The sequence below is a fragment of the Pogona vitticeps genome, chromosome 3 (assembly GCF_051106095.1).
Source record: "Pogona vitticeps strain Pit_001003342236 chromosome 3, PviZW2.1, whole genome shotgun sequence".
Lineage (NCBI taxonomy): Eukaryota > Metazoa > Chordata > Lepidosauria > Squamata > Agamidae > Pogona > Pogona vitticeps.
In genome coordinates, this window is record NC_135785.1 from 8590736 (window position 1) to 8615419 (window position 24684).

The window sequence follows — 24684 nt, forward strand, 5'->3', positions numbered from 1 at the left end:
TGGGGCACTGACTGAAGGAGGCAGGGCAGGGGAGACCAGGTGCTGCCTCTGAGTGGGCACGCACCAGAGATGTGGGCCTGGGAAGAGCTGAACATCTGTTCACACAGTAAACGAACCTCCATGAACTGCTGAATTGGTGAGTTTTGCCTGTTGCTGGTCCCATCCCAGCCAAATCCAAATCTTCAGTGTGAACATCAGTGAGAGTGCCCATTCGTTCAGAACTATGTTGATGAAATTGTTCCACGGGGGTGGGAGTATTAAAATGGACCTGCTGGCCCTGTGATGCTGGATTTCTTTGTGGTAGCTCTGATCAAACACTCCATTAACCCTTCTGATACATCCATAGATTCAATAAAGTCTTCCATAGTTTTTGGGCATCCATAGGTTGGGCTTGGTGGGAGAGGCATTAGGCATTCTTGTTAAGGAGAAAGGTGGGGTAAAAATCAATCATCAGCGTTTGTTATAATCTATCTCTCTATTGATTGCTGATTTGAGGACCAAAGTCATTGAAACCTAGAAAATTGAGTGTCATCTCCAGAGTCACACGTGCATTATTATAAATAATAATTGTGTGCTGTCAAGTCAATTCTGACTCATGGTGACCCTTTCCAGGGTTTTCCAGGTACAGAATACAGTACTCAGAAGTGGTTTACCCTTCCCTTCTTCTGGGGACACCCTGGGACTGTGCAGCTGGCCCAAGGCCACCCAGGTTGGCTCTTCTCCCAGGAGGCTCAATGGGGGGAATCAAACTCTCAACCTCTTTCTATGAGTTATTGGCTCTTGTCTCTATGTGCTGTTTTAGGGCTACATTGCACTCGGTTCCTTTTTGCGCTGGAGGTACAGCTCATGTACTGGGGAGTTTCATCTACCTGTTTAGCCCCCCCTTTTTTCAAATTTAGAACTGTAATACTTGTAGACTTCTAAATTAGGCAGTGACTATATATGGATAAAACTGGCCTTCTGCTGAAGATGCAGAGCTGGTCTCCTGCCATTAAGTGGATGCCGAAAAGTACTTGGTGGGCAGGACTGTACATGTCAAACTGCCTCTCCAAAAATTCGCTGCTGCTCACAGATATTCCCTAATGAAGGCGAGATGAAACCTCTGAGAAAGGTAAAGGTTCCCCTTGACATTTAGTCCAGTTGTGTCCAACTCTAGGGGGCAGTGCTCATCCCTGTTTCCATTTGCTCCTTGCACTACCTTTATTTGCCTATAGATGTTATAAAAATGCATGATTTAGGGGTGGCAGCTTGCAAAAAAAAAAAAGCATATTCCTATCAAAGCAGACAGAAATATATACACACTGTCATGCAGACTTTGAAAACTGAAGCCAGTGTAGAAATGGGACACAACACACTTGAGATGGAGGAGATGAGAACTGGAGAGAAATCTCAGTTGATAGATTTGTGCTTCCCTGTGAAGTAGGCTGTGCACTGGGATCGGAGCTGCAGACCCAGCCATTGTAATTACTGCTGGCAAGGCCCTCTGTGGCTCAGTTTTTGCAGGTCCAACGGGATACCATTCTCTGCACAGTTGGCAGATAATGAATGCACCTCTCCACCATCAAACTGTGTCGCTGCTGCTACTGCTACTACTGAGTGCGTCTAGTATGTGGGTTGGTGAGGACGGAGAAAACTTGGATGCAGTCTACTTTGCTGAGTGCAGAAGCCATGAGCGGAGAGTGGGTTTTCAGCCAGAGGAAAAAGCTGTTTCAGCAAAACCATCTCTGTATTCATCTCTCTCCAATTGTGGCACAGGAAATAATTTTTGCGCATCAAACAGAAAAAGCACGAACCCGTTCGGGAAGCTTCTGGGAAGGTGCCCCCCCCCCCGCTCACTGGGGAGTATCTGCCCTGCCAGCAGATTTGCACGCCGGATGCTGAGAGAGCGCTAGCTCTTTCTTTCTCACCCTGGGGCGGCTGTCAAGATCAGAGCTGGTTCTCCTGCTGAGTCTTGCTCACCTCCCAGGGGGGAGCTATTTACCTGCAGCCTGGGCTCCCTTGTTCGAACAGCTCTTTTGCTGATGAATGATCATGTTTGCAAAGGACCCTTCTCTTAAACCACTTGGTTGAGGGAGATCTGTGCCTCTTCTTCTGCCCTGCCAAACTGATAGTCAGCGCATGAAGATGGTGAAGAATTCCATCAAGGGACTTGGAAAACTTAGAGTGGGAACTCTGCTCCGATTCATCTTGCGTTTGGGTTTGTTAGGTTTCAAGTGGGAAAAAGATGGGAAAGTGTCCCAATGTGTTCCAATGCATCCAAACGTCTTGGTAAAAGTTAATTGGCACACCTCCCAAGACTCCGTGCAAGAAGAAATGTACTTTGCATTGAAAATTTGCACTTTTCTGAGGTTCGGGAAGTGTTAAATTGCATACAAAACTGTGTGCTCATTTTAAAATGGGAATGGCTAAAATGCATAGAACAGGGGGAGGGGAATACACACAAGTACACTCTATTCAGTGAAATGAGTTGGGAAAATGCAACAGAAAAATAATAACTCTGGGTTGCAAACTGGCTGAACTTGCATTTCTGATCCTTATGTCCTTGGCTAACACACTTCAAGATCTAGAAAAAGCAATCACAAAGGGTCTCGGTTATATGATATATTTATGTTTCCTTTACACGATGCTAGAAGCATATTAGAATCTGAAGGAGGTGATGCCTTCCTTACAGAAAAGGATGTCAGAATAAACACATTATTTTTTATCGTTGATGGCAAAAGGTGTCTCGAGGCACGGAGACAGCCTGCCAGAGAGGGCGAGCAGCCTCTACAAGCTTTTCCGCTGGTACGAAAAGACAGGAATTTTTTTCACAAAAGAAAAATGACATTTGTGAGGAAAAGAGGTATTGTGCAAATCACACGCTTTTCGGGGAAGAAATAAAAAGTATGGGGCCAAAAATACTGCATTTACAATTTTTTTCCTAAACTGTGAAAACAGCACAAAAAGTCCTGTCATCTCACCCAGTGGGGAGAAAACTTCTGAAATCTTTCATCCTTGGTTCCAACAAAACAATTGGGGGGGGGGGTTGTAGGTTTTTCGGGCTGTCTGGCCATATTCTTGAGATTTTTCTTCCTAATGTTTTGCCAGTCTCTGTGGCTGCCATCTTCAGAGCACAGGAGTCAGAACACTGTCTGTGCTGTGGTCTAGTTTGTGGGATAGTTGAGAGTATTTATAAGCTGTGGGGCCAGCTTTTTATCCTTTTCAGGAGATTGGGTGATTATGGTGATCAGCGTGTTTTTGTTGTTGTTGTTGTGGGTGTAATACTCAACTATCCCACAAACTGCACCAGAGCACAGACAGAGTTCTGACTCCTGTCCTCTGAAGATGCCGGCCACCGAGACTGGTGAAACGTTAGGAAGAAAAGCCTCAAGAACACGGCCAGACTGCCCGAAAAACCTACAACAACCATCGGATCCCAGCCGTGAAAGCTTTCGAGAATACAAAACAATTGGGCTCTTTTTGAAACTCCTTGTGTCTGCTCCAGTAAACCTCATACTTGCTTCCCCTCTCTGGACACTTTTTCCCCTCCAAAGCTGGTATGTTCCCCTAGTTATTACAATGCCTAATGCTGATCCTCTTTGCAAGGAACAAGTGATGTTTGTTCAGTGCTTCTGGCTCATGATTCCGGCTTCAGATTTTTGTCTTGAATTCTTGCCTTCTCTACTCAGGCATTCCTTTGTTCCGACTCTTCACTGTTTACAGCATGTTTCTTTCTGAAGATAAAAGAATAGAAAGGCTCCAATTCATTTTTAATGCTGTTTATGGGCTTTGAGAAGGTTTACACACCTCTAACCGTTTCAAAGAACCACCGCCGTATACACACCTCCGCCTTAAAGATGGCCCCTTGTTGCGACGCCATTCAAGCTCCCGTCGGTGTCAAGAAAAAGAAAGAGGTTCAAGAGGCACCCCTACTAGGCCAGACATGAGAAGGATACTGGCTCCGTAGACTCACTGTAGGAAACTTCCAGCAGTTATGCTAATCCGCGTAGAAACCATCGACAGAAAACCACCGAGAGTCAAGTTGTATGCTTCCGTTTCATCAGCTGTAAATGTATAAAGTACCACAAAGAAAGATGATTTAAAATCTGCGATGTGAGAGCAGTTACGTTGCCCCATAGTGCCATGCCAAGTGAAATGAGCAAACTGAACATCTTTTGGGAATAAATGTGCAATTCAACAGGACCTTTCCCTCCAACTGCTTAAGAAACAGGTAAAAATGAAAGTCTTTAAAGCAGATTTTTACTAAGGTGGGCCAGGGATTTTTAGTTTGTTTGATTGTTTATTTTTTATCTAAAATTGGTTTTTCATGCGGCCGAGGTTGAACTGTTGTTCAAATTGTATGTTTGTTTGATACCGTGTATTCCTTGACTGAATTTTATTGTTGGAATCCTTTCTCTGCACTACGAGGTGATATCCAAGTTGAATTAATTAATTAATAGAAATCCAGCTTGTTTGTTTTAGCTCCCAGTGGGCTGGCAGAAACCAGAATATTTATTGTTGTTGTCTAGTCGTTAAGTCATGTCTGACTCTTCGTGATCCCATGGACCAGAGCACGCCAGGCCCTCCTGTCTTCAAAGGCCTCCCGGAGTTGGGTCAAATTCATGTTGGTCGCTTCGGTTACACCGTCCAACCATCTCGTCCTCTGTCATCCCCTTCTCCTCTTGCCTTCACACTTTCCCAACATCAGGGTCTTTTCCAGGGAGTCTTCTCTTCTCATGAGATGCCCAAAGTATTGGAGCCTCAGCTTCAGGATATTTATGCTGTAGTACTTGATTGCATGGTATTGAAGAATTGTGTATCCCATCTCATCTGGTTCTCTCTTGGACTACCTTCTTCCATGCCTGCAACCAGAAGCCTCAAGCAATGCTTCTTCGCCATCCTTCTTAGAAGAACACCACTGTTTGTCTCGTCCTCTCCCATGCAGCTGTTGTTTCCAGTGGCTGCCAGTCTCTTGGTGCCCTGTAGCATGGCAACATGGGGTGCTGGAGGGTGAGGCTGGTCTCCATCCACAGAAGTACCAAGGAATCTGTTTACATCCCAGGACTGGGAAGTACTGCAACTTATTCTGATCTGAGGCAGAGCTGTAGCTGACATAAGACTTTGCCTGTAGTTTGGTCCCCCTGCTAAAGACTTTAGATGGCAATTTATTTGCTGTAAATGTATTTTATATATTTGTATTGACGTAATGGAAAGGTATGACTTAACTCTCGGTGGCGTTTTGCCAACTGTTTCCATAGTGATTAGCCTTAGGCTTCAAAGCTCCTTGTGGGGTTATTCGATGCAACCAGTGAGCAGTCCCATCAGGAATGTCCTCCTTCAAAATCTCCGTGCGATGGGGAAGACGGCCACTCATGCATCACTGCAAAAGAAGAGTGATCTCAAAAGAGGACAGGATAAAGGCGGCATATGCTAATGGGGACCGCTGGATAGAAATTCAGGAAGGGCTAGAAGTGAAACAGAAATTCAGCCTTACAAATTGCCCTATCAGGGAAAGGATGGGATCCAGTGACCAATGTGTCACCTCAGCAGGTGGGATTGTGTTAAGTCTACAAGACCCTTCCTCCAGATAGGATGTTGCCCTCTAGAAATGCCTCACCTGCCTCTCCTGGCAGGATGGGATCTGTACTCCAGGACACTTTGGGGTTTAATGAGTAAGGAAGCTGATCTAAGACCTATTTTGTTCCACCTACAAGTTGGGGAAGAAAAAAGAGATTGTACCTCTTTGCTCAAAGCAGGTGTTTCTGTGGCCCTTTACAGACTTTGGGAAAGGGTCCCTTCCAGCTGTGCAGTTCTAAGATGATGATCATCATCTTATTTGGGGCTGAAGGGCAATCATGTAAATCGTTTCTTGACAGATGGGGAAACAAAAAAGGAGAACCCATGATTTGCTGATCACTACATCATGCAACAAAGTCAACAGAGACTGCCAAAAGTTTTGTGTAAGTTTAATGGGGGGATGGAGTTCTCTTTTTAACGGCCTTCAGATGACAAGCCAGAGATTGGAAAAGTGTAGACTGGGGGGCAGGTGCACTTCCTCAGGACCTCCAGTGGGAAACTCCCCAAACCCCCATATCCGGCTGTTCACTCTAGCATTTGGCACCCAGTAAGACCATAGCTTGGTTTCCCATCTTTCTCTCCGTGGTGTACTGTAACCTGCACAGGAAGGGTCAAAGCCCTGGGACTTGCTAAATAGCAAGGACCGTGAGATCCTCTGCCACTTACATCAGACTTTCCTATTCTCTCTAAGTTTAGCTGAAGTCCTCACAGCAGCTGGGAGAGGAACAGAATAGCTTATTGTTCCAAGCCATCCCTGTTGTCATGTATAGTGTTTGAGGATGGTGGGCAGTTGAGTGAGCAATTAAGCATTGTTAGTATTACAATCAACCCTGAGTGCTCACTGGAAGGCTCCAATACTTTGGCCATCTCATGAGAAGAGAGGACTCCCTGGAAAAGACCCTGATGTTGGGAAAGGGTGAAGGCAAGAGGAGAAGGGGACAACAGAGGACGAGTTGGACGGACAGGGTCATCGAAGCGACCAACATGACTTTGACCCAACTCCGGGAGACAGTGGAAGACAGGAGGGCCTGGTGTGCTCTGGTCCATGGGGTCATGAAGAGTCGGACACGGCTTAACGACTAAACAACAACAAGCATTACAAAATACCTGCTCCTCACTTGTTGATCTGGACAGATTGGGCTGCCTGCATTAATATACTTTCTTTCCAAGAGAGCTGGCTATGGTGATTGTCCATAGGTTTAGGGTCTTCGAAGGCAATTTTGTGTATTGACTCCTCCCTGAGATTTTTTTTAATATATAGCAGATTAAAAATACTTTAATAGAGGTGAATTAATAAAATACTCATAGTTGAATACACAGGCCTGGGGGGACTCATTCAGACCCTGATAAGCCATGTTTTGTCATGATGTCCAAACTCAGCCATAAAGTCTGCAAACATACACGGCCATGGTGTCATGCTTTAAGGAAGGCGTCCGACCCAAGAGATGAAAACAGAGCTGCCAAATACTGGCTACGGATTTGTGGGGATGTCCTCCCGTCTGTGCAATCACATCCCATTCTATAGCGTCTGTAGTTATTTTTGGAAATATTTTGATCTGGCAACCAATTTCTGTGGACTGAGGACAAAGGCTCCTGCAGAGCTGGGTAGGAGAAATTATTAAGAGCGAATGGGCATTTCGTAGGCAACGGAAAAAGAAACTGGGAATCAAACGAATGAGTCGCAGCAGAAGTTTAGAGAAGGGAAGGGGGAAGAAATGGGCACACATCACATGTGCAAAGCCATCAGTCACGTGGGAGACTCTCCCCCCACCTGTCTTGGCAATCAATCCATGCTTCAAAGGTAACTTGAAAGTTAACCCTCCTGATGTAGGGATTGAGTTTTGAGCCCCAGCAGCTCAAACAGGAATAGAGATTGCCGCAGATAAGGGAATATATGAGCTCTCCAGGTTTGAATTAACCAATCAGACCTGACGCAACCCACAGTCTGCAAGAGATACGGGGGTGGGTGGGTGGGTGTTGAGGGGGAGGGAGTTGCCAGAAATGGGGAGATGGAGCCATCTGAAGGGACAAACCCATTGTGTTAGAAATTGAGGGATAAAACAGCCACGGAAACTGCCTTGAGAACAGTCATGGAAAATCTTCGCAACCTGGTTTAAGGAGAAAGAAGGGATAAACAAACAAATAAACAAGAGGTTTACAAGGGCTAAAGCATGTTTTGTGTGTATGTTTGCTGCTTTTTTGCTGTTCACATTTTAGAATTGATTTCACCTCCCCTTCTCTGCTTCTCGGGCTGTATTCCCTACTCACCAGCCGCATGCTCCTCTCCTCCTCCTCCTCCTCCTCCTCCTCTGATTGATTGATTGATTGATTGATTGATTGGACTTTTATATAGCCCATCAAGCTTCCAAGGCCACTCTGGATGGTTTACAAATATAACATCATGAACAGCTAATTAAGACAGTGAATGTAATAATTATGAAAATTAAAATTAAACACATATGCACCGACAAAATTAACTGAAGTACTTAAAATAATACGAAGGCAAGGCAGCAGAAGTGATAAAATACATGTTAAAGCAGCCGCTGTGTTAAGACGTTATGAGGTCCGGAAAGGCATGTCTGAAAAAAACTGGTTTTCAGGAATCATTTAAAAATTCCCAGCGAAGGGGCCAGTGAAATTTTAGATGGGATCACTCCAAAGATGGGGAGCGAGCACTGAGAAGGCCCGGTTTTTGGTCTTCTCTTTCTAGGCCTTTCTCAGGGTTGATATTCTCAATTGCCCAGCCCAGGATGATTGTGTAGGGTGGGCAGATCTCATTGGGAGGAGGTGTTCTGTCAGGTATTGAGGTCCCAAACCATTTAGGGCTTTATATGACAACACCTTGAAACTTGCACAGAAATGAACATATAGCCAGTGCAGGACAGCCACAGTAGGGGAGATATGATGGTGTTTCTTCACCACTCAATCGTCTTGATGTCATATTTTGGACCTGCTGAAGTTTCTGCATCAGCCTCATAGGCAGCCCCACATAGAGAGCATTACAGTAGTCTAATCTTGAGACTACCAATGCATGGATCAGCATGGTGAGGGATCTGGTGTCAAGGTAGGGACACAGCTGGACAATCCACCTCAGATGGAAATAGACAGGGCAGACCACAGACACTATCTGGGACTTTACTGATCACTGGGTCCAGAAGTATACCCAAGCTGTGATCCTCATCCTTAGTAGAAAGAACAGCCCCCACAGAAGGAGAGGGAGGCCCCCGTTCCTCAGACACCAGGGACACCACCCACAAGACTTTTGTCTTGTCCAAACTCAGCCTCAGTCTATTGTCCCTCATCCACTCCATCATGGCATTCAGGCAGGACTCAAGGGACAGAATGGCATCCTATGCAGAGGGATGGAAGGCGAGAGAGAGCTTGGGCGTCATCTTCATATTGGTGACACAAAGTTCCAAAACTCCTAATGACTCCCCCCTCATATAGATATTGAACAGCACTGGGGAGATGATTGACCCGTGTGGGACTCTGCAGTTGAGAGTCCAAGGGGTGGACATCATCTCCTCAAGCTGCACTATTTCAAGATGGTCCTCTGGAGCCAGGCCAAAGACGGGCCACCGATCCCCAATCCAGAGATCCTCCCCAGAAGGATACTGTGGTTGATGGTACTGAAGGCCGCTGAGAGATCGAGGAGGACCAACAGGGATATTTTGCCCCTGTTGATCTCCCTCAAAAGGCCATCTTGCAGCTGTTTGACCAGTACCTGGCAAATGCATGGCCTTCCCTGCCCCACCTCCTTCATAGATCAGCCACTCAAACAAGGAGGCAGGGCAGGCAACCCCTGGGGATTAGCTGAACAGCCGAAGAGGAGGAGAGGAGCACGTTCCAACTAGAGAGTGATGCCCATCTCTGCCATCAAAACATAACTAAAAAGCATAAACAGTTGATTAACATAGACAGAGAGAACAGTTCTATCAGGGTTCTTTTCCATAGTGTTGACAATCCTTTCCGCAGAGTCCCTCTCCATGTGGAATGAGCCTTAAAGGTCCTTATGACCCCTTGATCTACAGGCTGAATTAGAGCTGTTGTGTTTTGGGGCATCTAGACCACTTCAAAGCCTTTGATGTTGAACCCATGTCCTGGTTCTGGGTAATGAGGGGCACTGTATTTATTGAATATTTATTGATTGAAACATTTATCATTTATTTATTGGTGGGGACATGTAACAGTTAATCAAGTCAGGTTGCAATACCTCTTCCCCAGAGATGCCCATATCTACAGGGTGTTCTGCTCTCTATTTCCCAGCATTCAGAACAGATTCCTGTGACAATTTGGGGCTCCACTTTCTTCCCTCTTGATCTTCACACCCTGCAGGTGTGATTCGGACAGCTTTGATTGGATGTTTTAACCAGGATCTCTTTTTAAAAATACAACACTACAAATCTGATCCCAACCCGATGTGACAGTAAAGTGGTTTTGCCCATTATGTTTTTGTCGACACATATAACAACTTTTATCAAGGGACACATCTGCAATTTCATGTTTTTCTTTAATTTTTAATAAAAGGACCTGAGCGTAACTTTAGAAGGTTTGTTTATCAGCTGGATGCAACCCCCTGTTTCTATCAGAATGAAACCAGTTGATGTAACAGGATGGTTCCAATACCCTGCCCAGCTAGGCTGGAGAATGGGAAGATCTTGAATAAGGCAACCTTTTCTCTTTCTAAAACATTTGGCCAACTTCTTCTGAGCAGTGGTGGAATGCCATGATTTGAAGGGCAGGCGTATCTCTCTTAGTTCTTCAGGGCTACCAGTCTTTAAAAAAAAATACACAACTGACTTAGCAAGGATTTGCATTTCCAAAACAGTTGATAAATTAGCAATACTACAAAGATTTCCCAAATTACATACTCTGTATAGATATATGTCAACTGATTTCTATGCACTTGCAAGATACTCATGCAAAATATTGCTAGCAAAATAAAGCCTCACAAAATCTCTTTACATTGAAAGTTCCTAGAACAATTCTGAACATTATTTTCAGAGTCATCTTTCATACAGTCCAAGATTCAGAAGCCAGTAGTTCTAGGAGATAAAACCTTAAAAACATAAAATAAAAAATAAAAACATAAAATAAAAACATAAAATAAAAAAAGCAGGATATAAATATACTATTATTACTACAAAGAAACTGCCCCCACCTCCTACCTCTGTGTAGAGATAAAGGGAATGTCATTACATAAATCAAGGTGATAAGAGGCTGGATTTTTGTTCATGGGGATGGGCAGGCAAAGTTATGTAGTGTAAATTATGCCCATGTAAGGACAATGACATCATCCAATAGGGGGAAACTGCTGGTAATTAAGGAATTTTTCTTTCGGGTAGTAGGGCTTGCATAACTCGCCTGCAATCAGTCCCATTGCACATGAATCAAATGAGCTCTGGGTCTAAAGGAGGAACTCTTTAATTACCAACAGTCTCCCCCTGCTGGATGACGCTACTGGCAGGAGTAGGTTGCTAGGAATTAAAGAGTTCCAGCTTCAGTCTCAGGTCTTTCCTGGCTTGCTTGCAATAAGACTAATTGTGAATGAATTGCAGATAAGTCATATGAGGCCCAAAACTGAAGGAGAAACTGTTTAATCAGGGGCACTCTGCCACTGCCACTGATAGCATTACCTATTTGTTGCGGTTGTTTAGTCGTTAAGTCATGTCCAACTCTTTCTGACCCCATGGATTCCACAGCACACCAGGCCCTCCTGTCTTCCACTGCCTCCCGGAGTTGGGTCAAATTCATGTTGGTAGCTTCAATGACACTATCTAACCATCTTGTCCTCTGTCATCCCCTTCTCCTCTTGCCTTCACACTTTTCCAACATCAGGGGCTTTTCCAGGGAGTCTTCTCTTCTCTTATGAGGTGGCCAAAGTATTGGAGCCTCAGCTTCAGGATCTGTCCTTCCAGTGAGCACTCAGGGTTGATTTCCTTCAGAACGGATAGGTTTGTTCTCTTTGCCGTCCAGGGGACTCTCAAGAGCCTCCTCCAGCACCACACTTCAAAGGCATCAATTCTTCCGCAGTCGCCCTTCTTTATGGTCTAGCTCTCACTTCCATACATCACTACTGGAAAAACCATAACTATTCACTATGTGAACCTTTATAGGCAAGGTGATGTCTCTGGTTTTTAGAGAGGTGGCTAAAGCCCTCCTTTAAGACATTGAGCCTCACTGGGGCCTGCCACTAGGGATTGACAGTCACAGGGGTCCCCTTTTGGTGTCCAAAGTGTTGCAGCACCTAGTGTCAGCTCTAAACATCTCATGGCGGTTCCATACCCCATATCGTCCCCAGGCCAGTGGCATGCTTGGGAGAATGAATGGGCACCTTAAGGTGCTTATTGCAAAAATCTGCCAAGAGATTATCCTTAAATGGCCACAGGCTCTTCCATGAGCCCTCACTGTACTACGCAGGACCCTCGGAGGAAAATTGAAATGATCACCCTTTGAATGTTTATTTGGCTGCCCCTGGCCCTTGGTTTCTGGTCCAAGTGCCCAGAGGGGGGAGGTAGTGTATGGAAAGGCATTGTTTTCTCAGTATGTGCAGTCTCTGTCTCGTTTCTTGTCTTCTTCTCATTCTGCAGCCCTCCAGGAACATCCATTCAGCCTTGATGGTCCAGTCCATAATGTTGAACCTGGCAACTGGGTGGTTGTGAAACAGTGGGAGCAGCTGCGAGCCAAACAGCCGTTGGAATCCCACTGGAGCGCTCCTGGGCAAGTCCTGCTAACTACTGACACTGCAATCAAGTGCAATCAAGAGTAAAATTGTGGTTACACCACACCAGAGTGAAGAAGGTTGAACCTCCCAAGGAGTGGACAGTGAACCCTGATCCTGTTCAGAATCTGTTCAAAAGACAGGGATACCATTCAAATGCCTGTGGACCCCTGGACTATTTGTATTGTTCTCATTGCAATCGCTCTCTCAATTTGTTTGTTCTGCTTTTTCCACCAGTTTTCCTGCTTTTGGGTCCATGACCCCTCCCCTATCTATTACACTTTGTTATCCCAGTGCATGCCAGTTTGGAACATAACTTGTTTCAGCAATTCGTGAATGATATCTCACAGGTTGTTATTGTCATTGACCGTTGGGTATGCAGCCATGGGACATCTAGTGGCACATGGGGCTGGCCCATCATACACACTGGGGCCCTAACTCTGAGAGGCTGGAACCACACCAGGGTTCAATGGGCATGTGGCAGATATGTAACCTGTCACTTTGATCTCTCCCAGTATGCCCTAGGGAAGATATGGAGGCAGTGACAGATTTTACTTTCTTGCGCTCCATGATCACTGCAGATGTTGACAGCAGCCATGAAATCAAAAGACGCCTGCTTCTTGGGAGGAAAGCGATGACAAACCTAGACAGCATCTTAAAAAGCAGAGACATCACGTTGCCGACAAAGGTCCGCATAGTCAAAGCTATGGTTTTTCCATATGGTCACCAAGGGTTGGACATGTCTTAATGACTAAACAACAAAAGTATGCCTTAGCCAGGTCTACTGAGTGACCATTATCTGCCTTTTCCGTACAATGGTATCCAGGTGTCACCAGAAAGCTTGCCATGGATGGGAATGGTGATGGGTACGATCACTATTTACAGGCTTGGTCATCTTCCTGACCCTGAGTGTTCTAATCTGCTGCTGTATTCCAGCCACCCCTGCCCTGATGCAATGTATTTGCCCTCAACATTTTATTATGAAATAAAACACCTTCGTGGACATTGATGCTACCTGCTTGTTGCAGCTTCTAGAGGGGGGAATGTAAGAAGGGAGCAAATGCTAAAGAAAAAGTGCTTCTTGAATCTCTGGGAGTAAGAGTGTTGTAGGCATCCTTCAGTCTTGAGAGACGATGCTAACGTGCTCTGAATGGAGGTCTTGGAACAGCATCTAGTGTGGCTGAGGAGGCCAATTCGAGAGTGACCATCCCTTCCACACTGAAAACAAATACAATCTGTCCCCTGTCCAGCTCCTTGGTTTTGTTGCTTTTGTGACTTCCTCTTTGCCTCGGCCTGCTGGACAAGGATCTCTTCAAATTGGGAGAGGTCGTGATGCACCGCCTGCCTCCAGGCTGAATGCTCAGATATCAACGTTTCCCATCTGTTGAGGTCCATTCCCAAGGCCTTCAGATCCCGCTTGCAGATCTCCTTGTATCGCAGCTGTCGTCTCCCTCTGGGGCGATTTCCCGGCACTCATTGTCTATACAGGAGATCTTCTGGAATCCGACCATCAGCCATTCTCACGACATGCTCAAGCCAACGTAGACGGTGCTGTTTCAGTAATGTATACATGCTAAAAATTCCAGCTCGTTCCAGGACTACTGTATTTGTAACTTTCTCCTGCCAGATGATACCAAAAATGCATCAGAGACAACGCATATGGAAGGTGTTCATCTTCCTCTCCTGCTGTGCACAAAGGGTCCAGGACTCACTGCAGTACAGGAGTGTGCTCAGGACACAGGCTCTATAGACCTGGATTTTGGTTTATGCCGTCAGCTTCTTATTGAGCCATACTCTCTTTGTGAGTCTAGAGAACATGGTAGCTGCTTTCCCAATGCGTTTATCCAGGTCAACATCTAGGGAGAGAGTGTAAGAGATCGTTGAGCCAAGGTACACAAAGTCATGAACAACCCCCAATTCTTGCGTGGAGATAGTAATAGAGGGAGGCGAGTCCACACCGTGGCCCATGACTTGTGTTTTCTTCAGGCTGATTGTTAGTCCAAAGTCTTGGCAGACCTTACTGAAATGATTCATGTGTTGTTGGAGGTCCTCAGCAGAGTGGGCAACAATGGCTGCATCATCGGTGAAGAGGAAGTCCCGCATGCATTTCAGCTGAACTTTGGTCTTTGCTCTCAATCTAGAGATATTAAAGAGCTTTCCATCTGATCTAGTCTGGAGGCAGACACCTTCTGTTGCAGTTCCAAAGGCCTGCTTCAGCTTGACAGCAAAAAAGATCCCAAACAATGTCAGCGCAAGGACACAGTCTTGTTTTACTCTGCTTTGGATGTCAAAGGGATCTGATGTTGAGCCATGAAAAACTACAGTGCCCTTCATTGCCTCATGAAAGGACCTGATGATGTTAAGGAGTCGAGGTGGACATCCAATCTTTGGAAGGATTTTAAAAAGGCCATCCCTGCTAACCACATCAGAGGCCTTTGTGAGATCTATGAAGGCCACAAAGAGTGGCTGTTGTTGTTCCCTGCATTTCTCCTGCAACTGTCGGAGGGAGAATACCATGTCAGTGGTGGATCTTATGTGTTATATGTGTTACAAGGTGGCTATTCACATACACTAAACAAACAACGTTATTTCTTCTCTGCTGTTGTTGTCAAGGTTACTAGCCACAAGGGCCGGAGATCTTCGCACAAAAAAAGACCAGCTAAGGACACCCATCAATCACAGTGACAGATAATCTCTCCCTCTCCCCCTCCCCTTCCCCCCCTCCCTCATCACAACAAAAACATGCTGATCACCCTATCTCCTGAAAAAAGACAAAAATACTATCCAACAAACACCAACAGAGCATGGACAGAGTTCCTACTTCAGTCCTCTGAAGATGCCGGCCACAGAGACTGGCGAAACGTCAGGAAGAACAACCTTCAGAACACGGCCAAAGAGCCCAAAAGACCCACAACAACCATTATACTTTCTTAATTTATCTTCCCTCAGTTCACTATTTCTCCAGATTTGTCAGTCAAGTAACTTCCCCCCTCTGAACCCTTGGTAATATCATGAATACTCTCCCATGTCTTTTCCCTGAGGGAAAAAATGTACTTCACCTGAAGGCAACAAAATGGATGCCCTCCTCAGGGCCATGGTTTAATTACCTGTCATTTCCTCAGGTAGAGAGGATGCCCCTTTTACCTTCTGCACTGGGTTTCTTTCCAGCCTTGTGAAACTGGAGGAAGTCTTCTTGCCTCCTCATCAGGATATGCTCAATGTTTCAAGAACTGGGGGAAATGTAGAACAAGGTCAGCCGGTTAAAACGGGCAGAATATGTTCTGTATCACTGCAGATTTTAGAATCAGGTGCATTTGATGCAGACAGGAGGTCATAAAACAGACAGAAAATCTACGTGTTCGGATTTGCATGTGTCCACGTTGTTTGTGAAGGCTGGCAAATTTGGATACACAGCAGATGCACAGAGCCGCACAATAACGGCTGTTCTTAGCCCACTGCTGGGACACAGCCAAAAATACTCAGGTTTTTTTCGCAAACAGTTTGGGTAGTGTCGATAAACAACGCAACCCTTCCAAAACAAAACAGAAAGAGAAGAAAAGGGGAGAAAAAGAATTCCTTGAGAAAATATTTGTCTATTCATTTACATGTCCTTGCTTGTCCTTAGTCTCCATTACCCTCACTTGTCAACAATGATATAATTGCATATAGACTAATCAGACAGGCAATCTTAGAATCATAGAATCATAGAGTTGGAAGGGGCCTATAAGGCCATCAAGTCCAACCCCCTGCTCAATACAGAAATAAAAATTAAAGCAGATCTGACAGATCGTTGTCTAATTTTCTTTTGAATGCTTCCAGCGCTGGGGTGCTCAACACCTGCCAAAGGAAATTGGTTCCATTGTCATCATACTGCTCTAGCAGTTAAGAAGTGAGTGAACCCTAGTTTCGCTGGATTATTCATGAAACTACATAATTCTAAAAAAGTAGCCAGGAGAGAGGCAGAAATTGTTGTGGAAGATCAACCAGAGAGTGGCTGGGGACTGAATATTCACACAATCTCAAGTGATGGGGTGGGGAAATATAACTCCCAGGAGTTCTTGTTTTTGCCTTGCAAATGGAAATGACAGAAATTTGCTATAGCAGTATCACTTCCCTGTTAAAATGTAAGAGTTAATAAAAACCTTCGTTAAACCACTGGAAAAAAAATCACACTTCCTCAGACTATGCATCACCCTTTTATAAATTCTGCTGAAAAAAATTGTCCTCAAAAATTATGGCGGATGTCCATGCCGAGTCTGCTTCTATGAGACTCAGGTGACAAAGTCAGCTGGCAGGAGCAATCGGTTCGTCAGCCTTCCTTCATGCAGCAAAACCAGGTAACCCCCTGTCTTATTTCTCCCCCTTATGGTTCCTCTCTTGAAGTCCACAGCCGATCCTCTACCCACCAAACTGGGCACTGGAACAGAGTTAAAATACTTGTATAGTTTAGCTACATAATATGTTTTATGAACTGGTTGTACATCTTTAAACTGCATTTTGTATATTTTAGCCATAAATATGTTTTATGAGCTGCTCACCCGACCATAATAAATACATTCATTCATTTAGAGTTAAAATACTAAGTGTTGAAAGAGATATAATATTTTAAGGTAGGGGTCATCAACCCCTGGTCCGCGGCCCGGTGCCGGTCCGTGGGCTTGCTGGAACTGGGCCATAGATATGAATCTCCGCCCGCTCCCCCGCGCATGCACGCGCAGTGGGCGTGTCACGCTCTCGTGGGAGGTGTGTCGCGCCTGTGTGGGAGGGTGCATCATGCCCACGGTAGGCATGTCACACTTGCATGGGGTGTGTGTCCCACTCTCACACTCGCACACACACACACACACACAAGCATGACGCTGCCCACAAGCACAACATGACCATCGCATGATTGTGACATGACCCCCGCCCCCGCGCATGGCACTCATTCCCCCCAGCTGGTCCGTGGCCCCCAAAAGTTAGGCACAACTGTTTTAAGAGATTTAGTAATGTTGTCATTGCCCTCCAAACACAGTAAATGTGCATTTTTGCATACAGGGTCAAATTTTTTAGAGGGTGGCAGTGGTGGTACAATCTTTCCACACATTTTTGAGCAAGGTTACAACTGGATCAGATGAAGCTCAGCCATGTGGGGTGTGTATTGGCTAGCACCTGTGACCTCAACTGCCATAATGCACAATAGTCTCTGGAGTGGTTTTCAACTTCCGGATATGTTTGACTGATTGTTTGTTTGCAAGGTGAGGGACGAATGTAGATATATGAAAATACACAGCAGCTTTTTCCAAACATAAAAAAGGTAAAACATGAATAGGGTGCTTGAATGCATGGGGGAATTCCTTGTGCAAGAAGCAACACATATTTGTATGCGTTCATCTCATAGACATCTACATCTGTTTCACTGGAACCAGTTCAGTGTATAGGAAGCAGAGTCAGGAGGCAAGTTAGAGAATGCCACTTCAGGCTACAGGGGGGAAATCCCACTCTGAATTCTCTTTTCAATAAAAAGAAAAATTCCCTGCCAGTTGAAAGCAAGACCTGCATCTGTTCTAATCTGTTATGTTGTTATATGCCATCAAGTTGCGTCCAACTCATGGCGACCCTATGGATGAGCCATCTCTAAAATGTCATGTCCTCAGCTGTTGCAGACTCAAGCCCATGGTATCTTTTAGGAAGTCAGTCCATCTCACATTTTGTCTTCCTCATTTCCTGCTGCCTACCACCTTTCCCAGCATTATTGCCTTTTCCAGAGAATCCTGTCTCCTCATGACATGCCCAAAATACCTAGAAATTCAACATTTTTGCTTCCAGACACAGGTCAGGTGGATTTGATCTGGGACCCACTTGTTCTGTCTTTCTGGCCATCCAGGATATCTGTACAGTAGTGCCTCGCATTGCGACGTTAATTTGTTCCACAAAAATCGCTGCAGAACGAAAACGTCGCTATGCAATATTAAAAAGCCCATAGAAACACATTGAAACCCCTTCAATGCGTTTCTATGGGCTTAAAACTCACCGTTCAGCCATTTTCGCTGCCTCTTAAGCAAGGAATCCCTCCCTAAACACAGCGGGTGGCCATTTTATTTACCCGGCGGGCATTTTGAAACCGCTGATCAGCTGTTTTAAAATTGTCACTTTGCGATGCTCGGTTCCCAAAGCAGGGAACCGAGCATCGCAAAGGGAAATTCCCCCATAGGGAACATCGCAAAGCGATCGCTTTTGCGATCACAAAAAATGCATCACAAAGCGATTTCATCGCTAAATGGAGCGATCGCTATGCGAGGCACCACTCTATAGCTCTCCTCCAGCACATTTTCAAAAGAAATATTTTTGTGTATATGTTCTAAAAATGTTCTACCCATATGATTATGTGTTCTGCTATGTTTCCACTTGGAAGGACCTTTTTAGGGAAAAAATGCAGGGGAATGTTCAATAATCTATTCCACCTGCTTAGTTCTATCTTACCCTTATACAAAAAGGGATGTGGTGGTGCTGCGGGTTAAACCGCATAAGCCTCTGTGCTGCAGGGTCAGAAGACCAGCCGTCGTAAGATCGAATCCACGCGATGGAGTGATCTCCCATCGCTTGTCCCAGCTCCTGCCAACCTAGCAGTTCGAAAGCATGTAAATGCGAGTAGATAAACAGGTACCACCTTGGTGGGAAGGTCACGGCGTTCCGCGTCTAGTTGCGCTGGCCACGTGACCATGAAAACTGTCTGCGGACAAACACTGGCTCTAGGGCTTGGAGATGGGGATGAGCACCGCCCCCTAGAGTCAGACACGACTGGACTAAATGTCAAGGGGAACCTTTACCTTTATCCTTATACAGTGGTGCCCTGCATAGCGAGCGCCTTGGTTAACGCTGAATCCGCATAGCGACACATTTTTTGCGATCGCAAAAGCGATTGCATCGTGATGTTCTCAATGGCTAAAAATTGCTTAGGGATGATCGCTTACCGATTTTCGCATAGTGATGTTTTGGGAACAGCTGATCGGCTGTTCCAAAATGGCCACCGGAAAAATGGCTGCCCTCAACGTTTTCGCGCCCTTTACTCGCTTACTGGGCAGTGAAAATGGCGGCTGCATGGAGGATTTCCGCATAGCAGTGGGTTTACAGCCCATAGGAATGCATTAAACGTGTTTTAATGCGTTCCTATGGGGTTGTTTGCCCCGCATAGCGACGAATCCAGATAGCAACGATTTTTTTGGAACGGATTATTGTCGCTATGCGGGGCACCAATGTACATCCATAGATCAAGAATACAAGGAGTAATAAATATAAGTAGTGTGGGAAAGAAATATTCTTGTTTTCCTCTGCCAATTATTTTCCAAGTTTGCACGTATTTTCCTTTCTTATAAGATTGCTTTGTGTTTCCCCCCCTTCCCCCCCTCCCCACCCCAAAAATCTGTACATATTTTGCTGCCCACCTGGTCAGTTTGGCCCAATGCAGTCTCATGCCTTTTCTTCTGCGGCCAAGAGGGGCCCAACAGACCGACTCTCTGTTCATTACTCTGACAGCTTTATTGCAGTGGTAAATTATGAGCCTGGCATTGTACGCTGTTTAAACGCCTCTTGTCTAGGAGATGCTTTTCCTATTAGGAGTTCATTTTTATTGTTTCTCAGACAATGGCCTGTTGTCCCGAGGATGTAAATCCTGAGGACATACTGTGCTTTGTCCTCTCCCCCTGCGCGTCTTTGTCCTCCCTCTGAAAGGCAGCCACTTTCACGCGGCTGTGTGTTACCCTGTGTAGAGCAAGAACAGGACAAATAGGTGAGCCTGGATACAGGACAATGTTCCAGACAAACATTACATAATGTCTGTGCACGCTCACTTTCGGGTCCCTCCCTTCTCTATCCAAAAACTGGCTGGATAGCTCAGTGAGTGCAGTCTTTGGTAGCAGAGCCAGAGGTTGGATGTTTGATTTCTCACTGTGTCTCCAGGGAGATGAGCCAGCCTGGGTAGCCTTGGGCATGCTGTTCAGTCCCAGGGCAGCCTTGGAAGAACGGAAATGGGAAACTACTTCTATGCATTCCCTATCAAGAAAACCCTGGAAAGCAAGCCATTGTTTTTTATTCTCTAACCCAAATGATTGGATTACTTCTCCATAGGCTTTATCAGGAGACGGAAGAAGCTTGTCTGCAGGTTTGGTGAGATCAGACTCAGGTGTGTGGATGCAATTTGTTCAAGGAATGATTTTAGATTGGAGTACACTCCTGTACTGCAGTGAATCCTGGACCCTTTGTGCACGGCAGGAGAGGAAGCTGAACACATTCCATATGCATTGTCTCCGATGCAATTTCCATATTGCCTGGCAGGACAAAGTTCCAAAGAGAGTACTCCTAGAACAAGCTGGGATTTTTAGCATGTATACATTACTGAAACAGCACCGTCGTGAGAATGGCTGATAGTCGGATTCCAAAAGATCTCCTGTATGGAGAATTAGTGCAGGGAAACTGCCCCAGAGGGAGACGACAGCTGCGATACAAGGAGATCTGCAAGCGGGATCTGAAGGCCTTGGGAATGGACCTCAACAGATGGGAAACATTGACATCCGAGCATTCAGCCTGGAGGCAGGCGGTGCGTCATGGCCTCTCCCAATTTGAAGAGGCACTTGTCCAGCAGGCTGAGGCAAAGAGGCAGTCCCGAAACCAGTCATAACACGGAGCTGGGAAGGGGACAAATTGCATTTGTTTTCAGTGTGGAAGGGATGGTCACTCCTGAATTGGCCTTCTCAGCCACACTAGATGCTGTTCCAAGTCCTCAGAGCATGTTACCATAGTCTCTTGAGACTGAAGGATGCCTAATCTAATCTAAGATTTCAGCTCTCAAGAGCTGATCAAAGGAGAAAGCACAAATGAAGCGTCTTGAGTGGGAAAGCATACTTTACTCATATTCAAATAGCCTCAGGTGTGGTGAGTGGGCATGGGGTTTTTGGAATTTGTGGAGCACTTGCTTCCCAAGTTTGCAGGAATTCTCCCAGACAGACCTCTAGGCCCTTTAATTAAGACCTCATAGCCTGGGTAGGTGTTTTAAGGAAATTAATTCAGACTCCAGCAGCTATTTTGATCATTTGGAAAAGACAGAGGAAAGTTATGGGTGTGTTGGACTCTGCCCGTGAGGCTCTGAACAGGAAGACTCGCAAAAGAACTGCCAGACCCATAAGCCTTTGTAGGCCCTACAGAGTTAAGCCTTGCCCATCTATTTTCCCAGTCTTCATGAGAGGGCAAAAATGGCTGCTGGAATCTGAATTCTTTGGCTTCTACATGGCTTTGTGTAGCCTATGTTCATCCCACTTCTCTGGACAGAAAGACATTCTGGTTTCCTTTGGTTAATACGGTATCAACGTATTTGCTGTTATTTTCCCAAAAGTGGAGGACTTAAAACATATTATTTAAAAGGTCCAGATAATAATGAAAAAGAATTATGATGTTGAAACCAAGAAGCAAATTGCATTAAAAGCAATTCAAGGCACAGCAATATTTTAAAAAAAGGATAGTTGATTTTTTTTAAGAACTACAATTTAACTTAAAGAAGTTGTGCCCCACTCCCACTATGTACCCACAAGCAAGCAAGCAAGCAAACAGAAAGACTAGTGGGGACAGTGGGAAGAATAGAAGAGTGGTAGAGATGGGGAAGGGCTGGCTGAATAGTGCAGTGAGTTAGCTCTCTGGCTGAGAGTTCAGTGCCCCACTGTGCATTCCAGAAGAGCCAGCCTGTGTAGCCTTGGGCAAACTGCACAGTTCCAGGATGCTCCCAGAATGATAAAGCACTTCTTAATACAGTACTCTCTACCTAGGAAAACCTGAAAAGGGTCCCCATAAGTCAAAACTAACTTGACAGCACACTATTATTATTATTATTATTATTATTATTATTATTATTATTATTATTATTATTATTATTATTATTATTATTATTATTATTATTATTATTATTATTATTATTATTATCATCATCATCATCATCATCATCATCATCATCATCATCATCATCATCATCATCATCATCACTGTTATTCGGATCTCAGAAATCACACCATCAGAGCTACAAAAAACGGCAATATTACGAACAGCATACATACTGCGCCGATATTTAACAGATACTTAGGTTTTTTGTTGTTATTATTGTTGTTATTGTTGTTGAAGTGGAAATGTGAGCAGCCATCTCCCCACAACCTTGCAGGCTGCTCCTGCTGCTTTATAGAGACAGCCAGGGTTTCTGAGATCTGTCGTAAAGGAAAAGTAACGTTTCCACAATCTGGTCCTTTCTCCCAGGATGGCTACTTCACCTTCCATCTCCATGGGCTGCAAGGCTCATGTTCACCGATCATCCTTTTGTGGCTGGCATTGCATACAGTACAATATACCGCAGCACTTGTGTCCTGGTGGCGGGCCAAGGCAGACTGGGGTCTTTTCTTGCAGAGAGAACACACTTTGGAGTTTCTGATTCTTGGAGCCCTGGATTGAGCCAGGAGTACTTCTTGGAAGGGAAGGGAGAGAGGGAGAGACATGGGGTGACTCGTTGGGTTGGAGAACAAAGGTCCATTGAGCGATGATGACCAGCAATTCTTGTCTCTCTCCCTTGAAATGAGTCAGGAGTTCAATTCCCTCGTGCCCAAAAAGACAGCAAGAAGTCTGCAGACAGGCCCAAGCTGGGTTAAAACACACACACACACACACACACAAAAACCCAAATCTCACAAACGCTCCCTCCCTTTGCCCCCGTGCTGCCCCCGTCTTGGTGGGAGAAGGAAACAAGACTCCTGGCGGCCGTCTCTTTAGCCTGGCACGGAGTCACCGGTTCCTTCCGCACCTGGCTTGGCTCAGTGCTCTCCTGAGAACCAGCTCTTGGACAGGAGCCAGTTCCGATGGGGTTGAGGGACGGGCCACGTCATTCCATTTTCCTCTCCCCTTCCCTAATGAGGAACCGTGAGGAATGAAAACGGGGAACCTTCTGTCCCCTTTGGATTACCCTTCCCAGCATCTCACAAGGGTTGGTGGAATTTTGGGAGTGGTAGTCCAAAAACTCCAACCCTTCCCATTTCTGCCTTCGAACATCACACTCGTACCACGGTTGGGCTAACAGAGTCGGGAACATTTGCCCTTCGGTGAGTGTGAGTGGCTGCTGTCTTTGGGTTTGCAGAGGAACAGAATTCCCCCTATTGTCTTCCTTCTATGGGGCACCGCCAGGGGTTCTGCAGTGCTATCATGACTCTGATATACCATGTGCCGTTCCCCATCTTGGGTCTGAGTTTAACTGTAGATCTCCAAGGCCAGCCCGTTTCTGGATCTAGCCTGGGAAAAGTTCTGACGAACTCAAAAACTTTTCTGTGTGTCTGAATGTACAGTTTATCTTAATAGACGCATTACGCCTTCTGTGGGTTGTGTTTTATTTTTACGGACGTAGCCACTTCTTCCTCCCAACTGCCTTTCACAGAGGCTCTCAGCTAACATCAGGGACACACACACAGACACACACCACCGCCAAGCTAAATTCCAACTGAGGGAGGCCTACTGGAGGTGGAAGGGGGGGGTCACCTTTTCCTTCTGGGAATTCCCATTGCTTTACCTGCTACACAATGGCCCTAGTACGGTAGCCGGGTAATACGATTTTCAGCGGAGATTGAGAGCATGACTGTAAAAATAACACAGTTAGAGTCACCATGAAACCAGCTGTTTTCATGTTTAAATGGAAACCTAATTTTGCAACAAGCCAGGGGTTAGAGAAGGTGTCGGGGGGGGGGGGGGAGAGAAGGTGGCAGAATGGGAAGGTTGCAGCTGCTGGGGTCCCAGAAACTCCAAAGCACCAATATGAAACAGAATTTCATTTTAGAGGTGTTCTTAGCAACAAAAACAAGGCTCAAACAGTTTACAGTCCCTGGTAGTAGAGATGGGTGGGTTAGACTTTTTCTGGTTTATTTCAGTTCTGCAAATGTTTATTCCTAAACCCATTTTCCCCCCTGCATCAAGCTGCAAATAAAAATACACTCTCAGATTTAAAAAAAAATCATTGCTTCGTTTTGAGCAAGCCTTGTGACAAAATATGTATTTTTGCACATATGTCATGCTTAACATGTACTTTCATGTGAATTTTATCATGTGCTGTCTATTCTGTGTACATTTTTCCTTGGAATAGTAAAGGCAGACGAACACATATATAGAAAGAGGAGCAGTCTAGACATTAATTTGTACCTGAAGAAGCCACTTGTACAGGTAATTTAATTAATTGCCCTTGGTACATTAAAAAAAAGCCTTGATTGGAAATAGGGGATAAATAGGGACTCCCAGCATTCCTGTGTTTGCTAGGACCGATGGACGTTGTAGTCCAGCAGCATCTGGAAAGCCACACATTGCCCAGAATAAATTGCTTTGTTAGGCCTGGATTTCATGAATGCAGTTTTTCAGCTGGT

The 24684-nt window shown here is 45.3% G+C and overlaps 1 long non-coding RNA gene across 2 annotated transcripts in view; it reads right to left on the bottom strand.

The window, feature by feature from the left end:
- Positions 1-2591: 2591 nt before the first annotated feature.
- The window catches only part of LOC144587979 (uncharacterized), a 35226-nt gene continuing 13133 nt past the window's right edge, over positions 2592-24684 (bottom strand). The window contains exons 2-3 of one of the 2 annotated variants that reach the window (XR_013543249.1): positions 3824-15507; positions 2592-3713 (exon numbers count right to left, since the gene is read on the bottom strand). This is a non-coding gene — a long non-coding RNA (uncharacterized LOC144587979). Of the gene's footprint in view, positions 3714-3742; positions 15508-24684 lie in introns of those variants that run through there. The other variant, XR_013543248.1, reaches the window with a different exon arrangement.